Source organism: Cupressus sempervirens, chromosome 11 (genome assembly GCF_028749045.1).
Source record: "Cupressus sempervirens isolate cs-2001-9-10 chromosome 11, ASM2874904v1, whole genome shotgun sequence".
Classification (NCBI taxonomy): Eukaryota; Viridiplantae; Streptophyta; class Pinopsida; order Cupressales; family Cupressaceae; genus Cupressus; species Cupressus sempervirens.
In genome coordinates, this window is record NC_143128.1 from 733,926,538 (window position 1) to 733,953,124 (window position 26,587).

At 35.0% G+C, this 26,587-nt stretch overlaps 1 pseudogene; it reads left to right on the top strand.

Annotated features, from left to right (window-relative positions):
* Positions 1–26,587, top strand: part of LOC149531721 (ATP-dependent zinc metalloprotease FTSH 2, chloroplastic-like) — a 58,477-nt pseudogene that overhangs the window by 26,210 nt on the left and 5,680 nt on the right.

Consider the following 26,587-nt stretch of genomic DNA (forward strand, 5'->3'; position numbering starts at 1 on the left):
TTTTCGAGGATACAAAGGTTGTTGGGCCAAATTGTTTGTATCAAGGAGGTGGAATCTCCTTAGCTTTGTGATATGTCAATTGTCCATGGGCATATGGATCAAGTGGGAGTGCCCCGATAGCAAATGCATCTGACAAACTATACTCTCCACAGCCTTTGTTATTGATCTTCACAATAGATAGGGTGGAGGTGAGGATGGTTTCTGGGTCATTAAAAGTTTGGGATGAGTTGGCGATGGCTATGCCGATATCAATTCCAGGGAAATGGTTTGTATATGAGGCTTCAACCGCATTGTAGTAAGCAAAGGGTTCTGGATTGGCATGGATGATTACCTCAGTACCTTGATGCAAAAATTTGATACACTGATGGTAAGTGGATGGAACGAATTTCATAGCATGAATCCATGGGCAACCAAGGAGGATGTTGAATGGTAGGTTTAGATCAATAACATGGCAGAGTGTTTCTTGGATGACTGGCCCAACCTTGATTGGAAGAAAAATAGTTCCTTCTATGGTTCTTTCCAAGTTGTCATAAGCTTTGATGGTGATAACCTCACTGATGATATTTGCCTTAGTATACCCAACTTGTTTTATGAATTTTAGGGTACAAATATTCAAGGCTGATCCATTATCTATCATTACTCTTTTTACGGCAAATTTGGATACCATAATGGCTATGTGGAGTGGACGGGTGTGATCTAGCTCGACCACAGGTATGTCAGTGGGTTTGAATGATAGGGCACATGAGGATGAAAGGTGTCCAACAAGATTATGAAAATTAGTAGCATTGATATATGAAGGGACACAGGATTCTATGAGAGCACTGTCAAGGATGCTCTTGTACACAGGACTAGTGTAGAGAAGGTCTAAAATGGAGATTTGGGCTGGCATGTTCCCAAGGTGTTCCAAGATATTGTACTAGCTTTTTGATGGAGCTGATGGTGCTGGTGAAACTGGTGGGCCTGCGATGTTAAATTATGCTCTTTGAGTGGTGACTGTACACTCATTGTTTGGTCTTTGGATATTGATAACATTGACAGAAGGCTCTTTCTCAAATATACAACCTATGAGGCTACCATAATCTATATAGGATGAAGTGTGGTCATTGTTCCTCCCATGCTATTGGTTTGGTTGGTGGTTGTTGGTGTTATTGTTGTTGGTTTGGATAGGTGCTTTCCCAGGATTTTGGTTGTTGTGAGGAGGAAAAGCATTTTGATAGATCTGTAAGCCTGTATTGGGAGAGTTTTGGGCACCAATGGTGATTTCTTTTTGATCAATGAGTTCCTGCACATAATCTTTTAGTTTCATGCATCTGAGGGTGGTGTGACCTTTTACCCTATGAAATTTGTAGTACTCATTATCTTTGTACCATGCAGCTTTGGATTGGCTTGGGTCAATTTGTTGGGTAGGAGGAAATTTGATGAGGTTTTCCTTGACTAATTTCTCAAAAATGACATCCAAAGGCTCACCAAGGGGTGTATAATTTCTAGGTGCAGGTTGGAATCTAGGCTTTTGCCCTGTAGCTACATTGATGGCATTAGCTTGATTGCTAGACCCTTGAAAGTTGGGTCTTGGATTGTGGTTTTGATAGCTTTGGTGATTCTGTTGTTGGTAGTTGATAGCTTGTTGATTGTTTGGTTGATACGGTGGGTTGGGCTGACTTTGGGAAGGACCAACAATATTCACATGCCTGGTGTCAGTGACGCCATCTGTTGCAACGTGCTTGTTTTTGTTTCAATACCTAGACTTATCATTGGAATGTGTTTGATTTTGGTTGGCTTCCTTGTAAATCTTGATCGCACCATCTTTAATGAGTCCTTGCTCAAGGATCATTCCTTTCTCTTTGATATCTTTATAGGTCTGCAAACAGTTCATGGTCATGTGGTGAGCAAAACTGGGATGGTCATTATCAATAAACATTTTCACCAAATGGCGCTCTGGCAAGGTGCAAGATATGCAGGTGGTAAGGGTTTGCCATCTTTACAGATATTCAGGAAGGCTTTCTCCAGCTTTTTGTTTGTGTGGACAAGATCAACTACTGATAGCTCTATTTCAACAAGATGGGCATATTGGGCTACAAAAGCCTCAGACAATTCCACAAAGTTTTTAATTATGCCATATGGTATTCTATAAAACCATTCAAGAGATGGTCGAGCCAAGCTTTTGGGAAAGAGGTGCAAGAGGAAGACATCATTGTATGCCACTTCTTGGTAGTGCATGTAAAATTCTTTGATATGTGTGACAGGGTCTCCTTTTCCTCTAAATTTATCAAACTTGGCTATCTCAAAATTCTTGGGGAATGGAGTCATAGTAATGGCTCTGTCAAATGGGTAAGGATGCACATTCTCAAAATTGAAGGTTTTTGCATCATTTCCTTCTTTGATGTTCTTCAAAGCTATCTTCATGGCTTCCCATTCTGAATTAATGGGTGATGGATGAGGTGCCCCCAATGTAGGAGTGCCCTAAGGTAGTTATGTGCTAGATAGGGCAATGGAATATGGATGTCTTTGAGGTATGGGCTGGTAGGGATTATACATGGCTTGGACAAGTGAATGGTGGATGGTGAGTTGCTGAGGTGGAGGTGGCACATATTTTTGCATGTGTTGCGAGGCTTGCTGCTGATATTGGATTTGAGGTTGGGATTGAGAAACATAAGCTGGCTATGGGATAAATGGATTGCTTTGTTGAGGTAAGGTATAAGATGTTTGTGAAGCTTGGGGGAGGGATCAGGGAGCTTATGGAACTTGACTTTGGATTTGAGGAGTTTGACCAATATATGTGGGTTGTGCCCCCATTGGGAAGGTATCTGCATGGCAAAGGAGGCCAAGTAATTGGTGGTTGGTGGTGGTGGATTTCCTCCTAGAAGTGGCATAGAAAAATAGTTGGTGATAGGAGCTAATGGATTAGTTGGTGGTGGAGGTGGTGGGAATTGAAAGCTTGGGAATGGAACTGATGGGGTTTGATAGCTTGGTGGCTAGATTTAAAAGCTTGGTAGAGTGGCCGAAGGAGCTTGGGTCACTTGAGAGCTTGGAAAAACATTGGTAGTAGCTTGTGGGGTTTGATAGCTTTGTGGAGTGAGGGTAGTAGCTTATGGATTTGTGTCTGATGGCATTGAGCTCCAAGGACCTAGTGGAAATGATGGAATTGTGTTCTGAGTTGAGTTAAACAAGTTTGGGGTGATGAAGGGTTTATTACTTTGCCCCATGGGTGGCATCCCTATTGTATATTGTTGAGGTTGGCCAAAGATACTAGCACTGATTTGGGAGATGGGTGGATTTGGAAGGTTGGGTTGGGGAGCATCAGCAGCAATAGTGAAGGGAGTTAATGGTGAGGTGTTTTGGGAAAAGGGGGTTTGGTATGGAGTGGTATGGACCAATGGTGGAGTGGTGGTGGCTGGATTAGCTTACAGAAGGGAGATTTCAACTTGAGTGGAGGCTGGTATATTTGGGTCAGTTGGATCATAAGGATTGGTTTGAGGCTCTTCTTTTGGCTCATATTGAGGATAATTTGAATCATAAGAGCCTATTGGGAGTGGTGGTTGCCCAAACAATAGGTGAGATGGTTCTGATAATGGAGGAGGTCTTCCAAATTTGAAGACTCCTATTTTTTCCCTTCGAAAGTTAGCCATGATTATTTCTGTGTTTTTGTCTATAATGGCGTTCACCAATACTGCATTTCCTGGTTGGTTCATGAAAGCTTCGATGTCAGTAGGTGATGGTATAGTGTTCTCTGGGCTGAAGGATGGTTGACTCCTCAAGGGGAGAAAAGTTGTTTGATCCAAATGATAGGGCTCCATTGTTTCCTTCTTCTTTTTTCCTAAGCGAGTGACGGGTGGCATGAAAATGCAGAATGTTTCCTAGGGATGAGATGCAATAATGTTGATGGATGCAAAAGAGGAAGGCTTTTCTATGCAAATGATTTCTTAGGTTGAGTCAAAGCTATATGACAAAAACTAAGGAGGATTGGGTTGGGGATTCTAACTTCAAAGATATGTTGCCAAATTATGAAAGGTCTGCTTTCCTATGTGCAAGCTTGGTGGTGATTGTGTCAACTTAAGGATAGACTAATGATCCTTTAGGAAGAAAACAAGATTGACCACATGTGGATCCCAACCTTTAGCTCAAGGTGATGAGGGATAACAAGTGACAAAGCTAGATTAACCTAGACAAAGCTCTGTTAAAGGGATAACCTGGGTGAGATTGGTGGATTTGGAAGATGTTGGGAATGGCAAACTTTTGGCAAGGTGACAACAATTTTGAAGGCTTGGAGGTGAAGTTTTTGGATTTTTGGCTAGATGGTTTGGTTCTTAATGAGATGGATGAGCTAAAATGCTTAAGGGGATGACTAAGGATGGCTAGCTTACCTACAACGATGATTCTAAAGTGAAGCTTATGCAAGAAGATGTGGAGAAACAAGGGGTCTAATCATAGAAATCATGCCTAGTTGGTAAGGCATAAGCAGGGTTAACTCCTGGGTGTTGGTTAAGTTGGATGGTGCGATCTAACTACGTGTCTTGAAGGGCTTTGTCGAAAGCTTTGTCCTCTACTTTATGGAGTTTGGCAATTCAAGGGCTTGGTGTTAGTTCATTTCTCTTGGCTGAAAGTTCTTGGTATGCCTGAGATGCCTTGAGTTTGACTTTGTGAAACTTCTATTTGGGTTTGGGTTGTTCTAACATAAATTTCTAAATGTGCTTGTCTTAGAGAGATTTTGGTTGTTTTTCTTCAACTCATTCAACTTCTGGAATAGGCAGTGACTACACTAAGTGTGCCCTAAGCTAGGATTGAACAAGTTTGGAAAACATTCATTCAACAAGTAAAAAATTAAACAATAGATAGGAACGACCAGATAGAAGTTTGTGATTCTCAGAATGTGATACTTGTGCCATGGAGTGTGTATGTTCTACAAATATTTCGATCAGTCACTTCAAACACATTAACATCTTAGATGGTTGTCTACAAGGCTGATAGTTGGTTTAGCTAGGGATTCCTTGATATACCCAAGGTACATGAGGCTCGAATCTGTAGATGAAACCAAAACAATGTCACATAGCCAAGAGGAGTTGTAACCCACTTCTCCTCTTTCACTTCTCAAGGGTATAAAGTTCCTTGAGGCTTAGCTCGAGTGACAAAATCTTGATTCCAAGAGAGGTGTCTTTAGATTCACCTCCCAATCTTTATACTCTGTCAGAATGCTGGAGTTGAGGTCGTCCCAAGGGGTGATGAAATTCCCAAGCAGGCCTCCTAAAATTTAAACAAGATTTTGGATCCTAGTCTTATGCACCCAAGATAGCCTCGAAAGACGACAATGGGAGAGAAGATTTGGATGACCTTGGGCTAAAAGACAAAGTTATTTTCCAACTGATGCTTAAGTTTTTTGATCTAGACCTTGCAAACACACATGCTTAGGATGCAAATGTTAAATTCCAACTTGAAGCGTTAACAAAAGTAAAATTGATCAAAGAATGCAAACAAGAAGAAGAGTTAGGGTCAACAAGAAAGTAAACCCGCGCGCCCAGATGCCCTCCACATAAAGTATCGATTAATTTCCTTTAAGGCATTCAAGATTGAGTGTGAGTTTATTTTAAGCTCAAAAAGAAAGATGTGTAAAACTAGGTTTCAAGCGTGCGCCCGGAGGCCCTCCACGACAAGAGTTGTTCAATTTTAATGTCCGAATGAAGTGTTAGCAAGCCTAATGTGCATTCAAGGAATTTTCTAAGTTAGAAAAACTAATAAAAACACAAGTAAGTGAAGTTTGATCTTTGTGGAGCACTTAACACCCTCTTAGGTGGACCCATCCCCATAGATGGCGCTGAGATTGCAACCAATGGTTAAATTGATGGGTGATTAAAGAGGGTGATTCCAACTAAAAACTCACTTAAAGCATCTTTATTTGGTTTTTATAAATTTGGAAGTTCCTAGAATGTAGATTATTTTTATGCCCCAAAAATTGAAGTGTGAGATATTGCAATGGTTAGTTGATCTTTTGCATTCAAGATTGGGTTTGTTTATTTTAAGCATGCATTCCAAGAAAGATTGATTTTAATTCATGGCATTCAAGATTATGTTTGAGCAACATTCATTCAAAGGAAAAATGTTTAAACATTCAAGTTCATTTTAGCAACATGCGTTCAAAGACAAGTGTTTAAACATTCAAGTTTTTTTCTTTGAGCATTCAAGATTGAGATTTTGTGTGTTGTTTTAAGAACTTTGAAGTGCTTTGTTTTAACCTTAGATCCTTCAAGATTGTTTTGGACTCAAAAGTGAAAATGACTCTTTGGACTTTGGTTTTCATTCAAGATTTTGTGTTCTAGTTTGCATGTTTTAAGCCCAAAATGATATTCCTAGATTGCTTTGATGCATGAAAAACCTAAGAAACATTCAAGATTTTGCAACAAGACATTTGTTTGGAACAAATAACAAAGCTTTTAGGAAAATTTTGGCAACCATTTAGGACTCTTAGTTTTCATGAGATTTTTAAAAGAACTTTAAAATATTTGCAAATGAGGTTCATTTTATTCTTGATTGATGCTTTGAGTTTGATTTAGATTTTAGTGTGCACTTAGTGTTGATTTTGAACCTTTTGAAATGGAAACTTGAATTTCTTTTTAAATTCCCAAAAATAAAGTGTTCCTAACTTTGCATGAATGCATCTAAAACCTTGATGTTGCAAGGATGCAAATGATTGGATTTGGTTTAGTTTCACTTGTTAAAAGATTTTTTTTTTTTTGCAAATTTTTAGTTTTTAATGGATTTAAGTATGATTTGGGGGTTCATTTTAAGCACTAAAAAGAAGTGTGTATGATTTTGCTTCATTAAAAAAAAATGGCCAAGATCTCCCACAAGAAGAAGAAGAAGAAGTAGATGGAATAAGAAGAATATAGACAAGAAGAGGAAGAAGAATTTCAAGTTCTTTGTCCATCTATAAGCTTGAAAAATCTGCAAACACTATGAGATAGACTATGAGTTCCTTTGTCTTCTTCATGCTCATGTGGACCTACAAAACCAATTTATACAATCCTACCAATCACAAAAACAAGAAAAATTAGCCAAAATTAGCAAATGACATACAAAACTTGACTAAAAAAGCTAATGAAGATGACCCATGCAGGGTCCCACCAGGCATGCCAAAATGTATACGAGCAATGTTAGTGTGCTAATAGAAACCAAATTCAAATAAAGCTTCTACAAACTAAAAAAAAATCATAAACTTAAAGATAGACTAAGATGAACCCTCAATTGAGAATATGAGCCATTAATGAGTTCTCTCGATGAGAAGCTCTCTTGTTGAGTGGCTTTGTCTAAATAGATAGGATGTATGCTCAAGCTTATGCTTCAAAAAGGGCTTCAAATGGAGTTGGGATTTGGGTGTGAGTGTATGGTTTTGATGTAAAAAGGCTTCTTAAAATGGCATTATGACTTTACTTCATGGATTGTGTTGTTTTTCAAAAGAGAAATATCCAATTTATAGGCAAGAGGCTTGAGGGATTGAGGGCTAAGATGCAAGGATGGGGAAAAGCTCATGGAGGGCTCAGATTGCATGAGAGGAGAGCACATGGATTGTGCTTCTTTACAGCCAATCAGGGAGTGACACATGTCACAAGGTGAGAGGATGGAGGAGAGGGGAAGGATGAGTCAACAAAGGAGGCTCAAGGGATAAAATCTTCATAAAGACCCTCATAATGGCTTGTAAGAGCAATGAAAGGGCTTTGGAAGAGTCATTTATGCCCTAGTGGGCTTCATAAAGTTTTATGGTTTGGATATTTTGAGGGAGATGAGAGGAATTTTGACTTGGGCTTGATTAGGAAGGTTTTAAGCTTGCTTAGGATTGTGCAAATGATTAGAGGATGGATTAGGATGGTTTAGGATTAGCTTAGGGATAGGCAAGTGGATGGCATTTAATGAGAGTGGGTGAAGGAGGAGATATTTGTTAACTTTGGCTTGGGTTAGTAAGTCTTAACCCATGTTTAGGGAATGTGACAAGGTTATGAGGGGATTAGGATTAGGTTTAAAGACATCTTCTAGAAGAGTCTAGACTTTGGATGAGGATAAAGACTTTCTAGAATAGTCTAGAACTTCTTAGGATGAGGATGAAGACTTTTTAGAAGAGTCTACAACTTCTTAGGATGAGGATAAATAAGATTTTAGAAAATAAATAAAGTTTTATTTATTTCAAGGGTTTGGGTTGAGGAGATATTTATTAAAACTTTTTTAATAAACATGAGGATTAATATTTAATCTTAATTAAATATTTTGAGTTGGGATTAGGGGTAAGAAATGATGGGATTAGCCTTTAATCAAAATTAAAGAAGGATTAGAAGATTTTGGAAGAGGTTAGTGGTCTTAAGGAAATTGGCCAAGTTTTGGGCAAAAAATAAATTTTTTATTTATTTTGAGTTTTTTGGTCAATTTATTAATTAAATAATTAATAAATAAGGAAATAATGTTTAAATAAGATTTAAACATTTTTGGGAGGGATTCCTTAATTAAATATTTTTAATTAAGATAAAGGGATTTAATGGCATAAAAATAAATTAATTAATTAATAAATGATGATGTCATCAGGAATTTTTTCAAAAAATAAAAATACTTTATTTTCTAAAGGATTTAGGTGTCTACAGAATGTACCGAAGAACCTTGTGAAGAATTTTTTTATTATTTTACCTAACCAATATTTACTAATATGACAATTAGGGAATTCTATTGCAAATTCATGTTGTTTATGATATAGAATGTGATCATTCGGACATGCATATATTATCTACTACTTCATTCCAATTTGATTCATAATGGTAGATAATTCTCGGTACAAGCGAGGTAGAATTTTGATGGTGGTAAAAAAAAATTCACCTATCAACCTACAATAGTAAATGTGAATTGTTAATATAATGAATAGTAATGGTATGCTAACATTGAAGATGAAAAAAATGGCATACCTTAGCATATGTGACATTTCTAGATTATTCATAACATTCAAGTTCACCAACAACACTATAGCATAGAGAAGAGTTATTTGAGAGCCTTGGTATAGGGGCTCGTATGCCTTCTCAATTATAGGTATATCAAGATCATCTTCATCATCATTATCAGATGTGCTAATACCATCATCGTAATCATCTTGATCAATTGTGTTGATACCATCTTCTTCAATCATGTCCTCTAGCATATTATCATCTTCTTCCATGGGAGCATTATCCTCAGCTTAGATATTCACATCTCCACATTCCTCTAGTTGGAAATCCACATTCACCAATTAACAAAAATCATGCCCCCCTTTAATATGACCATATTGCCTACAATGACTCTGGGCTATTGTGATTAGAATTTTTTCATTCTTTAAGCCCTTGTACACTTTTTACAAGGACAATTACATTTATCAACTTTTCTTCAGAACTAAGACCATAATCTAGCAATTGTCTCGTTATTTTATTTTGGGTTTGTATTTCCAATGTGGTTTTTCTTTAGAGGAAAATATATCACATTTTGAAAGAAAAATTTGGTGTAATTAATGTGTATATCTAAAAAAATATTGGACATGTTATACTTATTGTTTATATCTGCACATATGGTTTTAAAAGAAAATTTTGGTGTAATTAATGTGTATATCTACAAAAATATTGGACATGTTGTACTTAATTTTTATATCTACACATGATTTTGAAAGAAAAATTTGGTCTAATTAATGTGTATATCTGCAAAAATATTCGACACATTGTACTTAATGTTTATATCTACACACATGGTTTTGAAAGAAAAGTTTGGTCTATTTAATTTGTATATCTAAAAAAAATTAGATATGTTGTACTTAATTCTTATATCTGCACATATGATGTTGAAAGAAAAATTTGGTCACCTCGCTCAAATTCACCCATATTATAATCAATGAAAAGTCGTCTTCTTACAATGTTCTTTGTTAGTATCCTTGTTTGTGTCACTTCACTCTTAGTTCTTCTTGAAGATGTACATTCTTAAATATTTTTTATTTCATTGGTTTCTAAACTTCATCACTAAAACACCTAATGAAGACTACTATTTACCTACCAAATATTATAAAGTGTGTATGTTAAATTATAAAATGGATATGCACTATAATTTACTAATGCCCTTAGAGTGTGTAAAATCTATTGTCAACTTGTTGCATGCCTGAAAGTAGTATATATTAATAAGACTGTAAACACAAATTATTTTTTTATTAGCTTTCAATTTCCTCCAAATATAGGAACTATATGATACACAAAATGTTTATTATCTTAAAGTTTATTTTGAAATAACATTTTAATAATCATAGATATAATTTCTACATTTTTCATCCAAACATCATGCCAATTCTTCCAAACAAAAGTAAGGCACAATGTTCTAATATTACAATCATTACAAACAAAATTTAACAAATATACCCCCGAAAAATAGTTTCAAATATGTTAAACATATTATGGATATGTAAGTAAATAAGTATAAAAAAGAGAACAATTTCAATTCTCTCTACGACTATCTTAAATTGGTGCAAGGCACCTAAGCCTATCCTTCTTGAAGAGTTTTGGTTTTCTTTTTTTATGTTGTAATAAGGATGTGATGTGTTAACACCATCCATTTTTTGTGGTCAAGGTTTTATGTGGTCACTTTATAAGCCAAGAGAGTCCTTAGTCCACTAGGTTGAGTTTTCTTGTTTTTTGAGTGTTTTGGTGTTTAGTAATGGAAAAGAAGTTTTTTTCACCTTAGACATGAGTTTCCTATCATTCCTAAAGGTTTGGGATTAGTTGGTGTCCATTAGGATAAAAAATGCAAAACGTTGTCATATTTGACAAGAAATTGCAAATATATAAAAATGCAATTTTGGAAAAGTTATCAAAAATGTATTTTTGGCCTCCCAACATTCATAACCATCAAAAGTTGGTTTAAACCAATTTGATGAAGGTATTTAAGAATCATTGTGTCCATTTCATAATTGATCATCAAGTTTTATGAAATAATCAACAATTAATGAAGGGAAAAACATGTTTTTTGGAGCAAATTTATTTTGTATGACTCTGTACAAATTGGTATGGATAGATGATGCACATTTCAAGTTTGATACCTATATTACCTTTCATTTGCAATTGATTTGGTTGAATTTGATTGAGTTTGGAGGTAGTTATAGCAAATTTTTTGACTGAGGGTTTGAAACCCTCATTTCAAGGGTTTGAAGCCAAGAAATGGCCATAACTTGCAATTTCATTGTTAGGAATTTGATTCCCTTAGGTGAAATTCAAGTAGGTAGGATGCATTTTGAGACTTGAAAGGCTCAAGAAAACACAATCCAATTAGCCACTTCAAACTTGATGCCCTAGGCTAAATATGAGTATGTATTTAGCCTTAGAATGTGTTGTTTGAGCAAGCAATCAGAAAGGGAGGATTGTGGGTTAGATTTTTTGGATGGAACAGTTCATTCTTGGTCTATAGGAGGTCACCAAATGAATAGATCAGTTTTATGCACCCAATAGAGGTAGTTCTAGCAAGCCCTATGTTAGAGTGTTGTTTGTAGTTGCTTGTATTGCTAGAGTGAAAATAATTATTGTTGTTTGGGGAAAAGTAAGGATTGCATCTAAAATTTCCAAGTCCATCCTAAGAAGCCTTGAAACCACAATCTCATCCTTGTTTGGAGAGAAGTCACTAGGAGAGACTTAGTCTTCAAGTAGGCTAAAGGCCACAAATTTGATATGTAGGTAGTCAACCTTTAGATGGAAGGTTGGGTGATTGAAACAAGTGAAAAATGCTTCTTTTAAACTAGTATAGGATACCTTAAGTCTTGGTTCAAAATATTGAGACTCATAGTGCCTTGGAGAGAAGTAGGAACCAAGAAGTGAATTAGGAATCTTGAAGAAGGATGAGTAGAAATTTGAGTTGATAGTGCATTAATACTTTAATCCACATTTGAACTTTGGATTGGGAAGAAACTTTTTTATGCAACTCTACATCATAAATTCCCAAGAAGCGAAATCACAAGAAATTTAATATCTTGAAACACATCCTCTCACAACAATATTGGATCAAAAATAAATTCCACATGTAGTAACAAGACAATATCTCTTTAAACAAACTTGAAAAGGCATTTTTATGTCAGACATATTGGTTTATAATAGAATCTTTGAAGAGAGGTTATGTTCATGAAAATATCATATTAGAATAATTCCTTATTAATATGATTGTGATCTTCAAAATAAAATAAATAATTATAGTTAAAAATTCCTTATCAATTTGATTGATATAGCTCCCACAATGATTTTGGAATCAAATTGTAATGCTAGTAGTCTTTGACTTGTTTAATTCACTTGATCGTGTCATATAGATATGTTTCATCATTCAAGTTTGTTTTCCTTTGATTCATGTCATATGATATGATATATCTATTATATGTGTTCATCTTTTCTTATAATCAACTATTGATGACACATGTTGGTAGTAGATGGTTATTTCAAACAACAATGAAGCTGTTAGTTTTGAATGTAATTTCTATGTTCAATATAAAGAAATGTGAGATGATGTGATGTACCCATAATAGGTCATATTGGTAGTCAATATTTTTAATACAAATGATCTTTGATTTCTTGATTTACTTGATCGTGTGATCTAGATATATCTCATCATTCAACACTTTTTCTTCAATTCATATGAAATGTTGTAATATATTTATTATTTTTTATCGCTTTCCCTTTAATGGTCTCTCTTTTCAAAAATGATGACACATGTTAGTGGTCATTATTTTCAATCAAGTTGTGATGCAAATAACCTTTACTTTCTAGTTTCTTTGACTTACTTGTGAAAAGGATGTGTTTCATCTTTTTCTTCTATTGACATGACATGTCATGATGTCATATATCTATTGTATTTGTTCTCCCCTTTCTTATAATCAATTGTTGTGAAAGATTCAATTCATTAAAGAAAATCAATGATGGAGGCAAAGGTAGTGGCAGGAGAAAACACACTTTGTGCCGGTTCATGGAGGATTCCATGGAGCTTGGTGTTGGTACAAACTTCTCCCTCTCCTAAGAAAGGCAAGCCATGAACAAGGTAGAATGTTTGATGGTGGTAACAAAAACTCACCTGTCAATCTACAACAACAAATATGAATTGTTAATATAATGAATAGTAATGGTATGCTAACATTGAAGATGACAAAAATGGCATACCTTAGCATACATGGCATTGCTACATTAGATAAACCATTCATAACCTTAAAGTTCATCAACAACACTATAGTAGAGAGAAGAGTTGTTTGGGAGCCTTGGTATAGGGGCTCATATGACTTCTCAAGTATAGATATATAAAGACCATCTTCATCATCATTATCAAATGTGCTAATACCATCATTGTGGTCATCTTCATCAGTTGTGCCAATACCATATTATTTAATCATGTCCTCTAGCACATTGTCATCTTCTTCCATTGGAGCATTATCCTCAGGTTGGATATTCACACCTCCATGCTCCTCTAGTTGGAAATCCACATTCACCAATCGACAAAAATCATGGCCTCCTTCAATGTGACCATGTTGCCTACAATGACTTTGGGTTGTTGTGATTAGAATTATTTGATTTTTTAAGCCCTTGCGCTTTTTCAAGGATAATTACATTTATCATCTTTTCTTTCACACTAAGACCACAATCTAGCAATTGTCTCATTATTTTGTTCTGGATCCATATTATCAGGCATGCTCTTTTTTTACAGGAAAATATATCTACAAAATTACTATACATGTTGTACTTAATGTTTATATCTGCACATATCGTTTGAAAGAAAAATTTGGTGTAAGTAATGTGTATATCTACAAAAATATTGGATATGTTGTATTTAATTTTTATATCTGCACATACAGTTTTGAAATAAAAATGTTTATATCTAGATTTTATGAGAAAGTTGGCTCTGCAATATTTTTTAGTTGTATTTACTTCTATGATTATATAGTGATGGAAGGTAACCAATTATTGGTAATTTTAAAACAAAAAATATCATTATTTGTGGTTAAAGATTTGTTGTTAAGGAAATTGGCAAGGAAGCAAGGACAAACGTACACTTCTAGTTTTGAATTCTGATTGTGAGTTGTTGAAGTGATAAGTACCAAAAGAGAGAGAATGACAATATGCAAAAAATAAGTCCATGTCCAAATGATATAAAAAACCAAAGATTTTATTACAATTATCACCTCCCAAAATTCAATCATAGAAAAAAGAAAGAATTTGTAGAAATGCAAAGCGGAAGAGTTGGACAAGGTTCTAATAAACTCAAAATTGTTAAATCTTCCTAAAATTTGGAATTCTTATATGTTGGATGTACAAAAAGCCAAAGTGGGGTAGCATATCTAAAAAATGTCACAATAATAATTAGCCTACCAAATGAATGTCTTCCATTAAAAAATGGACTTGTTGCCTTAACTTTACATAGTTTTACTATGACTGAAAGTCATCTATCTCCTTTTCAATCCAACTACATCTCGGAAGCTTTTTAATTTATCAATTTTAAAACTCTTTAGCATTAGATTGCATGATCTACCCACTTCTATGAAGATGTTTGAAAGAAGAAGATTGGTCACATAATTCTTCAGATCCAAATTAAAAAATAATGTTGATCAAACACTCATGAGCCTATTTTCACATTTAATTTACATGTGACAAGAAAGAAAATGCACAGACCCACCCTAGGTTTTAACTTACATCTTGGTAATAAAAATTTATGGATGTCCTCAAGATAGCTAGCATGAGCAATGAGTTTAATCCTATAAATAAACATCAATTGTAGATGTAATGCAATGATCAATAAATAAAAGTCTGATTTTACAACATAACCTTGTCTACATACTAGTGTCAATATCATAGCTTCCATGAGCAATTGACTAAGCCTACTTGATTTGTTTGTATGATACAATATCATCATGACTATAGCTTTTGGTTATGGTTTATATTCCATCTGCACATTTTTTCTTTGTCTATCATGCATATTCAACGATCAATTTAGAATTGGGAATTGGGGGATAGAAAATTAAATTAAAGTAAACAAAAAACTCAGAGAGCTAGGTTTCATGAAGAAAAATCTTCTCAGTTAAGATCATGGAATGGGTTTTTTGGGTTGTAGCTCTAGCTTCAGCTGGTTTAGGATTACTTCTCTTAAAGGTTACAAGAGATATATGGTGGATGTCATTGCAATTGAAAAAGTACTTTGAAGCCCAAGGGATTAGAGGTCCTTCCTACAAGCTACTCTATGGAAATGCCCCTAATATTGTTAGAATGGTTGTAGAGGAGTGTTCTAAGCCATCACTATCAGGACACAATACAACTCCTCAATTTATTCTCGTGGATCATCAATGGGGTAAAATTCATAGTTGATATATTCTACACTTAAATTTAATTTTTTTCATAATCAAATATGCATGTTTTATTGATGTTTAGATCACATCAGTAATCCATTGTGAACATGATATTAACATATGTTTAATGAGGAACAAATTATTTTAGAAAATAGGGCAAGTCTTTTTATGTTCCTTTATTGTTGCATTCACCAATTTACACATCTTTTTAGATGAGTGGATTTGAATTTAGTTCTCAATAAAGAGCTCTTTAATGAAATGAGGAATTCAAACTTTTCTGTCTAGACGATCATTTTCTAGAAAGATAGGATTCCTTAAAAAATGCAATTGTTCCAACAATATTCAAGACTATCAAAACACTTGAGAAGCTAGAGATGATGATGCTAATGCTAAAAAGCATCTACCTATCACTTGCAGGTCACTGTTGATGTTCCTGATATAAATTTTTGCAAAGCCATTCTTAAGGTTTATACAAGCAACAAGAAGTTGGGCAAAGATGTCTTACTTGACATTGTTGCCATTAGAACACCTAGGTTTACTGGTGTTGATCTTGCAAACCTCTTGAATGAAGCAACAATTCTTGTTGGAAGACAAGGCAAACAATACATATCAAGTAAGGAAATAGATTATGCATGTTGGTGTTTTTACACTATTAAGTAACAAAATACTTAGCACCAAGATGATAAAGATCACAATAACCTAAGGATCAGCTATTTCCCATAAACATTTATTTGTTCTTCAAATCTGGACCCAACTTCAACAAAATCATAAGAGATTTTCTACTTGTTTGGTTCTACAAAACTAAGGCGAGTGCACTTGAGGGATGAAAGATTTACAATTTGATACTGGTTACATATTTCACTCATTCCATGAGATTTTTACAAAAATACACATCACTAACAATAAATTGGTCACAATTCTTCTTTAGATCTATAGGTAATTATGGGAAATAGCAACTAACTAAGACTTGAAAATTAAATGTAAACAATTGTTGACCAGCTTTGACATTCTTCAAACATTAAAGTAAAAATGATTTGATTTTAAGCTTGATGCTTATTCATGGTTTATCCATCTATAGATTGAACTAATAGATTAGTGCCTCATCAATTGGGATTCTAAGTCTATTCAATTTCTAGACCTAATTGATTGTGTTACAATTAGTATTATTAGCAATTCCAACCAAAACTCATTCTTACACACATCCTTCCTACTACCAAGGAAATCCTATCAACTTCACTGAAGCATTTACTCAATTCATTGAATTAAAAGCAATAGTGAAATGACATACAACTTAATTTAATTGCATATAATTGAACAAGCTTTGCTCATATAATTTCAATATATTTAGGCAATAAAAATGAGACAAGATTCAAGAAGAAAAGATATGGAGACAATTCATTTTTGTATTAATTTTCTTTGAAAATTGTGTAACAACTATAATAGAACTCAAAATGACTTAAGATACGGCATCAAGATCCTATAACATCAATGTATTCTCAAATATTTGTAGAGAAAATACATCATAAAGTTTTCAACAAGACTGGACCAAACAAAACTTAGTAAAACTAAAATTATGCAATGACTTGGACCTTTCCTCTAGCCTTGGAATCTCACTTATATAGGGTGAGATGTAACAAGCTTCAGCCATAGAGAAAGTGACAGCTATCCTTAAGATAGAAAAGATTTTTACATTGTTACTTGTCATAAAAGACAAAAAAATTGTGCAGCAAAATGTCTTTCATCATGAATATTCTTTGGTGGGACCACTTTCTACTACGTCCTTTATTTCCAAGAGGATGTCATGATTGGTCTTGTTATTATTGCTCACCTTCGAGGCGTGTAATTACTAATTTTGCATGTGGGGTCCTTGTTCTAGTACTTGCAGGCTAAGTTGGACTTGAGATATTCCATTTGTGCCCTCTTGAACTGATAGATTGACAATCACCATTGGTTTCTCTATTGCCAGATCATCATTTTGGGGCTCCACTCTGGTAACTATAATCGGTTGTTTTTCCTTGTCCTCTTTTGTTTTTATTGACGTGTCAATTATCTATGCTTCAATCTTCTTCCATCTCTTCATCATCAGTTTCAACATATTCTAATTACTTTGCATGAACTAAATCTGCCATCCACTTGTCAAAAAGTGTGTCATCTGGCTAATCAAAATATAGAATATCATCTTTTTTTTTCATCACATACTCTCTAATTTTGTCAATCTCAACAAAATCTTGTCTTAAAGAATCAAAGAATAACTAAACCTTTACAACTTCTTCAGTAATGGCTTCCCACCATGCATTTACTTTTTCATTTATTACCTTATTCATTCAAAGGCACAATAACTCATTTAGTTCTTGGGTCCATTCATCTTTATTTTTCAGCTTATCCTTTTTGTTTATAGCATGTAGAAACGGTTTAAAATTGACACTCCTATTCTTGTCAAGATAGCTTATGATTATCCTTTGCCATGCAACTCTTTTATCATCAAAGTCTGACATATCATTGCTTAAATCATAATTTTTCTCTATATGCTCATGAGATGAAAAAAAACAAAAAAACACAAAAGAGTAACATCCTTATTTCTTCTAATCCATTTGTTGACAATTGTCTTAAGAGCATCATCATTTGCTTTTAGCTCCTCCCATGTATTTATTACTTTAGTTAGTTGCTCATGGAAAGTAGGCCAATCAATTTCATTAACTAAATACGTAATAGCTTTCCTCAATCTATCCTCATATTGAATCTCTAAATCTACATGCAATGCTCACAATTTAGCCTTTTCTTCTTCAAAATCCTTTGCAGTGTAATACTGAGGCCTCTACGGTGTATCTAGAATCCCAATATGAAGATTGGATTTAAAAGACTCCACTAGTGGATAGGGATAAGTGATTCTAGGCATGCTAGATTGCCCTTGGTGTCCCATCAATTTAATTTCCAGTTCAGTTCTTTTTTAAACTTCTTTATTGTATGCAACCAAAAATTTCTCATAATTCTCTTGCAATTCCAATCTTTTTCTTGTGTCTCTCTAAGTTGTAGCTAAGGTGAGGTTGGCTAATCCAACACCTAGCTTTGCAGCCTCTTCAGTGGTAGTTTCTTCAACTCTTTTTACATTTAGGTTTCCTATTAAGCCAGTATCATCAGGCTAGGAAGAACTAGTCCTGGATCCTTTTCTCATTGACCAAATGACCAGTGCAACATGGTCTTCACTAAATTTAGCACATTTCATTTCTTTATTCCCTTTCTCCTCTATACTCAATTTATTTGTAAAAGAATTAAAGACCATGGAATCTACAATATCCCAATTGGGTAACAACAAAACCTCATATGCTTTTATCATTCACCTATCTTCTTCATGAGTCAAACTTTTGAATTTTTCCATTATCTCTTCTTTGATTTCGGTTTTCACATCTACCTCTTCCATTTTTGGATGCTTTTTTTTCAATTTTTTGCATCTTTCCTCAAACATTCCAATGTTTGTTCACCAAGAAAATTGGTAAAAGGCTCTAGATTTGATAAAATTATCATCAGAAATAAATTCATGGTCGACTTGTTCCATCACAAGGTCCAACTTTTTCCCCTTATAATCTACAATAGTTAACTCAAGGTTGGGCATAGGAGGTTCTTAAGGATTTCCTTCCTCTAACTCTAATGAAGTAATAAAAACTCCCCCTTTGTACCCCAACTGCTCCACCTACTCCCTCGTGAGTTCTTCATCTCCTATATGTAATGGGGATTGGGTGGGTGAATATTCATCACCTTGAGGTGCATGTTCCTTTTCCACTATTTGCCTCTTGGGCGTGGGCTCATCTAGTCTCTCCTCAAGAACAACATTGGTTGATCCCATTATCTATTTTCTCTTATCTACAGTGAGCCTTTTATTTTGAATTACATTGTAACTAGGTCTCCTTTGAACAATCAACTACCGTGATCCTACTGTAGGAGTAAATGATAATCTCCTCATAACTTCTCTGGCCTTCTCTAGGAAAGAATTAATAAAGAATAATTTTTTCTCATTCATGACTTCCATAATTTCAAGGAAAGTAATGATGATTTTCTTCAATTTGTCTTCCTCTTTTTTTGCATCATTCAGAGGCTTATAATTTTTATCAAAACAATGAATGACTTCCAAGACTCTAGAGTAAACTCTCCACTTCTCCCTTTTTTATCTCTTGCTCTTGCAAAGAGAATTTATTCCTAATTATATCTTCAAAGAAATAGAATTGATGCTCCCTTGAACCGACTTTAGCCCTTCTCTTGTAAACATCAAAAAATCCCTCGATGTCACAAAAATGAGGATGAGACACGGCCATCTTGTACTGGTCCAAGAATTTGTATAAAAATATCCAACCACCCTTAGTAGTAACAAAATGGTGAGCCATAGTATAGGTTGGGAAAAATGAGCCTCTAGATCTTCCAACCAAATATGCTTCCTCCAATCCCCTTATTTTCCAAAACATTTTAGCTATCCATACCTTTAAAGGCACTTGGTGTTGGAATTTACAAGTGGAAAGATTTACTTATGGGGGGGGGGGGGGGGGATGAATCTAAAGTAACTAACTTTAACCTTTTAAAACATTTTTAATTGAGATCATTCAAATGCATCTAATTCATCTTAAAAACATGAAAGTAAAGATATGCATGAAAATAGACAACACAAGATTTGGTAACCCAAAAACCCTCCAAAATGAGAAGGTAAAACTGGGGTGGGGATGACACCCACAAAGTATCATTGTAGCAATATGTAACTATTTAAGGTTACAAAGTTTGACCACTTCCAATGGTCTACCCTATGAAAGGCCTATCCTGTTAAGGACTTTACACCCTATTAAAAGTGACCTAGTTAAAGGATTTACAAACATTCACTTGGAATATTACCCTATTAAAGGATTTAGCACCTTGTTTAAAGGCTTATGACATGGCTATTAAACCAACCTATCATCATAGGATTTTCATTCCTAATACAATGGCTAGAGAGTATAAGAAAGTTTTGACCTGAAGACCTGCAATCTTCAATTGCTGATTTCATATCTTTGTTCTGCTTTGTCTGTTATGATCCTTCCTAATATGATATATCTCTCCTTGAAATTATGATTGCTCTATTCTAGTCAACTAGATTCTGCAATGCTAGTCTTCCTTCTAAGTCTTTAAATACCCCTCTAAACCTTGCTATAATCCACCCATACACTACTCACATTCACACACATAATGGGGTTTCCATCCTCCTTTTAAAGGCTTCAAAGACTTAGGGTTAGGTATGAATCTATGATTAGTATTCATTCTTCTTTTCCCACTCAATTCATTCACTTTTCCTATTGGTTGCATGCCTTCTCCATTTTTCTTATTAGTTGCATGAAGATATCATAGGAAATGCAAAAGATTCGATCTTATCTTCAAGATCCTTCGAGATTCATCTTAAGTCGGCTTCAAAAATGGTTTACATCTAAATTTGTGAAGGCACAAACTCATATGTTGATTCTATTTTACTTGACACTTACTACTTGTTGATGCTCAGTACATATAGGAATTTTGTCTCACTCAGCTTCTATAGTAACTCCGTTTCACTCAGCATCTATATTTTGCTTGGCATCTATAGTGACTTGGCATCACTTATCACTCGACACTTGAATATTGCTCAGCACTTGAAGTTCACTCAGTACCTATTGAATCTTTGGCTTGGTGCACACTAGCTCAGCATCTATATTATACTCGGCATCATCTTGAGAATTGATTCAGTGTGTTGACACTCAATTGTCAAAACCAATCTGAGACCAACAATCTCCCCCTTTGACATGAGTGGCAAAAAAAATGTAACTAAACATTATGAATCTGATCTCTATGAGTATACTACACATTCTATTTGGCATATGTACAAAACTTTCAAAAACTTGTTCAAAATTCTGTAGATGATTATATACCTCAAAAACTTGTAACTCCCTCTGAGCTAATGTGCCATTCCTGTAACCAAAATCTCTTGTGATGAATTTGTCTCATGTTGATGTTTCATTACTTGCCTTATCATTCTTTTGCCTCAATTTTTGTGTACCCTATTTTTGGTCTATTTGTACTCCCCCTTTATTTTTTCTCCCCTCTTTCATACATCTCCTTGCAGGTTATCCTTTTGGTTATATCTCCTTATATTTTCTCAAAATTCAAAAAGATGTTTATATCTCCCCCATTCTTATTGCTTATCTTAAAAATGAAATATCTCCCTCTTTTTGGCACTTATATCAAAGGGTCCTAAGAATGAATGGAATATTTTGCCAAAAATGTTTTATTTACCTCCATGATCATCTTCAGAGAAGCATCCCAATTGTCTAAGGCAACTTCCAATTATTTGAGTTGGATGGTTGTCTCTACTGCAAGATGTACAAGACCTTCTAAGGTAGAAAGATTAGGGTATTTCTTTAAAACATTTTCTACATAGGCCACTTCCTTATGTAGTAATTCTAGATGTGGGGTAATAGCAGACTGAATTTGCATCAATTTGGCCTTAAAATTGGCCTCTTCTACTGTCAATACAGCTAACTTCCTTTGAGTGTGAAGCATTATGGCAAAATGTTTCTCACTTTGAGCTAGATCTTTATGTAGTATTGTGCTAGATATCTTAAGATTTCTCTCCAAGCTCAATATTCTCTAGCTACTTTCTTGTGTGAAATATGATGAGTCACACAATTTGGAGTACAATGAGAATATGTTCTCAAGTACTATTTTCACCTTTTCTATTTTCTTGTCCAGTTCCACTTGTGTTAGTGCTATGTCACTAGATATTTTCTCATTAACTTTCATTTGAAATTTCTTTTCAAACTATTTTAATAATTTGACATTAGTATCAAGGTCTTCTTTTTGTACCTAGCCACTATGTTGGACAATTACTCCATGATAAGCTTTGTTTCATCAAGTACAAGCAAGGTAAATACACCAAGGAAGATGTCTTTGATCTCTATTAATGCTTGCCTCTGTCTATACTCATGTTTTAGTATCTCTTGCTTCATCTTCCTTTCCAGTGCCTCTTGCACTTCATTGATCTATGCTAGGTTCATTGTTCTGTAATCGTAACTGGGTATGACTATTTCCTCATCAAGTACAGGGTCTCCATAGTGAAGTAGCCTTGCTACCTTGGTGGAGCTCGAGCCTAGTGCTAATATTTGCAGTGGTACCGCATCAGTGCTTAGCTGCTTGGTAGGAGTTCCTAAGGTAGGCAAGTTTACCAATGTCTATATTGCCTCTTGCTCTCTTTCTTTAGGGTTTTTCTCCTCTTCCTTATCTTCTTCCCTTTTTCCTTGATCAATGACAATGATTTGAGGAGGTGCACCCTGGCTTTGTGCTATAGGAACATCTTATCCTATCTAAGCCTTTGTTGGCTCCTCGGCAATTGTTTTTGCTATTATTGTGGGATCAACCTTAGTAGTTGTATCTTGTGTTTCTTTCTCTTTTGGTTGATCATCTATAGCTATGGGTGGTTGTGAAGGTAGTTCTTTTGTGTTCACCTTATCCTTGGTAATTTCTACTATAGCTTTTTGCAATTCTTCCACACTCACCAAAATAGGATTTGTGCACAATTGTGATTGCAATTTTGTAAGGTGAAGGATCTTTTTGAGATCCTCTATAGTTAGTGGATTGATGTTTTGACTTGAGGTGTTAGGAACATCCTTGACAATTACAGTGTCTATAAGTGTAGATGTTGTATGTGGAGGACTTGGTGGTGGCAATTGGGTGTCTTGGACACTTTGTTCTGGTTGCTACTCCATAGTTGTTTCCTTTTCACCTTGTTGTGTCTTCTCCACTGTTACCTCTTCTTTCTCTTTCTCTCCTTCCTCCTCTTTTTCATTTTCCTCTTCCTCTTCCTCATTATTCCTTCCCTCTAAGGGATCTTCTTGCCCTTCTTTGACAGTAGTCAATCCATAAATCAATTTCCACATTTGTGTGGACTTTTGCACAACATCTTCAATTTGATTTTGTAAAATTCTAAAGGCTTTGTATTTAGGTGCAAACTTGCTCCCATGTTCTTGTTAGCCTTTCTTATTTGACCTTTTGTAAGGTCTAGCATTACATGAGCCATGTTGACTCCCTTATTTCCTTTCCCATTTTTAGGCAATAATGCCATTTATTTTCAACTAATGAGCTTAGCTCCTTTGGCATAGAATTGTCAAGTTCAAGTGGGGTAGTCTTGAACTTTGCCATCATAGTGTAGATAGACTCTTCCACTATGTTCTATTCTTCTCTTGATAATTTATTAAAATCAATGGTCTCTAAACTAGTTAAATCTACATTATCTCTAATGTTATTACAAACATTTTCCAATTTTAATTTGGTAGAATGTCTTACCAATATGAATTGATCATCGTCAGATTCTATCTTTTCTTCATCTAATTCTGGGGGTGCAACATATTTTCTTCTTTTCTTTTGTTCTGTAGGCCCTCCTTGCTCTATGGCTTTTTTCTTTCTGTGTTCCTTAGCCACTTGTGTTGTTTCCCTTGTGTCTACCCTTATAGTTGGCTTGGCTGGGCTTGGCTTTGTTGCTTTCTTCTTCCTCTTTAGTTGTGCAACTAGCTATTTCTGTGCCTTTCTCTTCTTAGGCTCTAGCTTTGGTGCTTCCTGATTGGCACCTTCTTCTTCTTCTACATCCCCCTCCATGCCTTGGGTCAAAGCAAGTGTTTCCTATCCTTGTTCTTCTTCACCATCTTTAGCTTCTTCATCTTCTTCTTCTTCTCCTTCTGTAGTGCCCTCACCAAAATTTGCCTTTAACTTCTTAACAAGTGTGTCCTTCTTAGCTATAACTGCATTATTAGCTATAACTTCATCTTTAGCTTCTTCAATATCTACAAGAAAAGATACATCATTTACATGTTGTTCTACCAACGAAACTGGTATTCTTAGCCTCTGCTTCATGGTCTTCTTGAAGTCTTCAAAATAGCTAATCATAAGGGTTTCAAAATTATCTCCCATTTGTTCTATATATTCATTTACTTAAGCTATTATAGACTTGTTTGTTTTCCAATCAACTTTACCAAAAGATAGAAATTCATTATGTACATAGAAAAATATGCAAATCAAAATTGTAGAAAACTTGCATTGTGCTCCCTTGGGTCTCCTTATTGATGCTAAGTTCTCATTGATTTGTTGCAGTTGCAGTTCTGCAGGATCATAAGTATGATCCTTCTTCACTAGTTTGTAACCCACATCCACTACAATGCATGGTACACTGTTAAGTCTACTAGATTGGTAAAATTTATGTATAATAACCCTAACAAAAAAGTCAAAAAGAGGGTCTTGGATGGTGTCTATTGTCATTCCTCTCTTGTTCCACTTGGCACCAATGTTCTTCTCAATTACTTCCTTAGAATCACTTCTAAGGGTCTTTGGCTGATCTAGGGTTGGATACCCTATCACTCTATGTACAACCCTTTTTGTTATTTTCAATGGACCATCCTCCAACCATAAGCTTCCATCATGAATCCTACTAAGCACTATCCTAATCCATTCAGTTTTGAAAACTGTGGGGAATTCTAGGGCATGTGTCAAACCCTTCTTCTAAATAATTTGATATTCCTCTTTCAGAAATCCATTTTCACACAATCTCTCATATGCTTCCCTCATCTCCATGTCTCCAATAGCTACAATCTTATAGCTATAAAACTTCCTAACATCCTGGACCATAACTACCTTAGGGGGTATAATAGATAGGGCTCTAGTTGGGTCATTTTTGTATGCCACCTCTGGGTTTGACCAGAAATCTAGTTGTTTCACTTCATTTGACACAATTTGAACCTAAAATGAATCTTTCTTCTATGTTTTCCTAGAATTGGAGGCCATTTGTGCTAGTTAGGGTTTTAACACAAAGAAATTATAAAACTGTGCAGCTCTACACAAATGTAAATACCTTGGATTCAATGAAACTATGTTGAATCATTGTTGAAGTTGGCTCAAATGTTGAATTTTTGCTTTGAAGTCGTTCTGTGTTCTTCTCCATCTTGGCTCTTCATTTGTGATGAAGAAAAATGATTCAAAGTGCAATAATATACCCTATTTTCATAGCATTTAATGCTTAGTGCATTTACAGCTATTCACTCGGCTTCTTAAGCATTTTTGCATTACTTGACTTCTATTATCTTTTTAACAATTAGCATGTATTGAAATTTTACTCGGCATCTAAGGGCAACTCGGCAACACTTGTAAAATCTTTGAAGTTTCAACTTTGCATCTCTATTCATGCTGATCTCTTCTTTCTAGTACTTGTTTGTTTAGGAACTGACATATGATAAAGTTTTGTATATCAATTCCTCATGCCTTCTTGTGCTTAGTTGGATGAGGTGTGACTACTTGACCTTTTAGGTGAAGTGATCCCTTCATTTGAAGTGCTACTCCCATCTTTCTCCTTCCATGTCTTATTCATTTCTCCTCTAATGTGTTCAACATCCACCTTCTATTTTCTTTTGTTAATCTCTAAGTTGGGTGCCTTTGACCTTGTTGGGCAATTCTTGCTAATATGGCTAGTCTTTAAACAACTAAAGCATGTAGTTTGGCTTAACCATCTACTGTAGTTTCCACTAAAATGTGTTCTTATGCAATTTTCAGGAATGTATCCATATTCCTAATAGTAATGAAAACTATACCTAGTGTTGTAGTCCCAATTATAGTGATGTCCATGGTTATTTCCTCTTGATGGCTGATTAGGTGTTTACATAGGCTTTGATCTACACTCAAAATCTATATGTCCATACTTCTTGCAATTGTAGCAGTGGCCTACAAATCTTGATGTTCTGATAGTCCTAGTCCTGTAGTCATGTGCTTGATGTCCTTGCTTTTTACAGTTATGACAGTGACTCACATTCTTAGGTTTGTCATGTTGATGGGAATTCTTGCTCCTACATACATTAGAGGTATGTCCCTTTTTACCATATAAATGACAAGTAGGTTTAGTGTTCTTACCTTTATTACTTCTTTCTTCTGCAGTCTTAGATGACTCTCATTATTTAGTGTTGATGTATCCTAGTCCTAAAGTATCATTGCTAGCCCTTGGTGATTTCAATAGCTGCTCAAAGTACTTGATGGCCTCATTGGGTTTGTTGAAGCTCTCTACAATCTCCTTTTCTCTTTTCAGGTCATTTTGCAATTGTTCAATTTACATCTACATTGTAGAGATCTTAATGTCCTTAACATTCAGCTCATGATGTGCATTCATCATCTGGCTTAGGGTGTCTAGCTGCATGTTTGAAATTCTTGCAAGCTCAATTGATTTTTCCTCTAATCTATTGGCAA